Consider the following 2,500-nt stretch of genomic DNA (forward strand, 5'->3'; position numbering starts at 1 on the left):
AGGAGGAGGAGGAAGAGGTGGTGAGAGGGGTAGAATGAGAGAGGGAGAGGCAGAGAGGGATAGGGACAGGGGTAAAGGGAGAGGAAGAAGAGAGAGAGTATACGAATAATCGAAGAATAGGGAGGGGCGGAGGGGAAAAAAATAATAAAAATCAGGAAAATAGAAGAGACACACACACACAGATAATACGGTAATTCCTCTCTCTCTCTTTTTTTTAATTAACACCCATCCTGAATATTTTTCTCATAATAATGATAACGATGACTGTCACTTCTCCCTGGCCTGGCATCAGCTGCAGCCCTGGCGAGGCACTGTCATGGTCACACAGCCTTTGACTCTGCAGCCATCTCGTGGGGAACGCCAGCGCCATCTTCAGCTTAGGAAAACAGTCTTAACCTCTTCAACAAGACCTGACCCCGGGGCAGGTGAACAGGAGCGCGGGTCAAAAGTGTGTGTTTGTGGGGGGGGGGAGAGGTGTTTGTGCGTGTTTGGGAGGGGGGGTTTGTGTGTTTGTGCGTGTGTTTGTGTGCGTGTGTTTGTGTACGTGTGCTTGTGTGTGTGTGAGGGGAGGGCGGGGTTGTGTGTTTGAACGTGTGTATACGTGTGTGTGTGCGTGTGCTTGTGTTTGTGTGTGTGTGAGGGGGTGTCTGTGTCGGGGGGGGGGGGGGTTGTGTGTTTGTACGTGTGTATGCGTATGTGTGTGTGTGTGTGTGTGTGTGTGTGTGTGTGTGTGTGTGTGTGTGTGTGTGTGTGTGTGTGTGTGTGTGTGTGTGTGTGTGTGTGTGTGTTGTCTTATGTTGGTGTTTTGTGTTCTATTGTGTTGCGTATCGTTTAGTTTCACATTTTGACAATAAAGGAATGTGGATAACTGATAAAGATAAGAACAAATATCCAGGATCTACCACAATGTTTCGTTTTCCCCTATTTTTCTAGCGTTCGTGTACATCAGGAGGCCAGAGATAAAAATGTACTTGAAAAATTAGAGATTAAACTTGAAACAATACAGAAGTTTAATCTCCATTTTTTTCTCTTCTTATTTTTTTATACGATCAATCTACTTTTTCTCATTATTTCTTTCCCTGCTGTAAGTGTTGTGATAACTCAATGGATAATTGGTATATTTTCTTCCAAGTTACAGATTAATATATACTTTTTTCGGTGATGCAAATCACGATATTAATAAAAGCAAATCTTCATCACATAAAACCAAGCAATATGGCTCATTTTAACCCATATTCCCGTCCACAAATCTGACACTCATCGACTGGGGAAGAAGAAAAAAAAAGACTAAAAATCAAATCACATTAAACAGAAAATCTCAATGCACAATAATAAATAAACAAATATATCCTGGACATATTAAGTATCCAACATCAAGCATATTCCTGGAGCAAAAGCATATTCACAGCGACCGTGCGAGCGCAGTCTTCAGAAAAGCTCTTGACTATGACACCTGACGTCACAGCCCCGACTTCCCGAGGTCGGTGAAGAACAGGCTTTTATAGAATCCTCGACAGGCCACATGTATACACTTTTCACCCCTTTCTCTCTTCTCTTTTCCTTCCACGGGCTTCTTGAGGTGCTGGTCTCTCCTCTTGGTGGATTTCCAGGAGAGAGAGAGAGACAGGAGGGAGAGGGAAGGATACGAAGAGGTATAGAAACACCTTTTTAAGAACCCGTGTTGTGAGTGTCGTTCCTATGGAATCCTTAGGATCTCTTTCAGTTTCTTTCCTTTTTTCTTTTAATTATTCCTTTCTGTTGCACTTTGGATGTACACTCACCAGTCCCTTGGCGAATACGGGGGAAGGGAAAGGGGAAGAAAACCACGGACAAGGTAGAGAGAGCTAGCTCCTCGGCAGGATCACGAGCCTTGTCGAAAATAGTTTTTTTCTCAGAACTTGCAAGGTTCCGCGGCCCCGTGTTCCTGACTTATCTCCAGTCACCTGCCGCCATCGTCGCACTTGGGCAGGGTATTCCAGTCAACATACCACATATTCTGGGGGCACATGGGGTGTAGACACTTTGGCAGCAGCCACCCCCGCCCACACATAAGTGTTGGCTCTGCTACGCACACAACTTCACGGACGGCGGTGAGGCAACCTTCTCGTTATGGTCAAGTCCTTGTGTTCGTAGAGTCGCGTAGACCCCTCCTGGGGGGCTAAAATCCACACTGGCGCAGAAATAAGGTGGAAAACCATCGATACATCTCCGTATCCACGTTATCCACAAAACACTAACACTGGTGCGCATACGGTTTCGGGATTTCGCTCAACGTGTACGCTCACGACGACTGTTCCCCGGACACTGCCGAGCGAATAGACACTGACCGAGCCAGAGGTTGCCAAAGGCCGATGCCAGAGCGGTCGTTCTTTTTGTGTATTTCTTCTAAGCAGATCATCTCACGGTCCTCTTTTCGGCTCCCACGTGATCTAAATCGCTTGATTATTCGTCCGAGAATATCAATTGAAGTCTCATCCGCCATCGATTATTTCCTGGACAA

At 45.9% G+C, this 2,500-nt stretch overlaps 1 protein-coding gene across 1 annotated transcript in view; it reads right to left on the minus strand.

Annotated features, from left to right (window-relative positions):
- The window catches only part of LOC113815287 (cytokine receptor), a gene marked incomplete in the record, with an annotated part of 89,078 nt that extends 86,880 nt beyond the window's left edge, over positions 1–2,198 (minus strand). The window contains 1 exon segment of the mRNA XM_070131454.1: positions 1,989–2,198.
- Positions 2,199–2,500: the final 302 nt, after the last annotated feature.

This window comes from Penaeus vannamei, chromosome 16 (assembly GCF_042767895.1).
Source record: "Penaeus vannamei isolate JL-2024 chromosome 16, ASM4276789v1, whole genome shotgun sequence".
In the NCBI taxonomy this organism is placed as follows: Eukaryota; Metazoa; Arthropoda; class Malacostraca; order Decapoda; family Penaeidae; genus Penaeus; species Penaeus vannamei.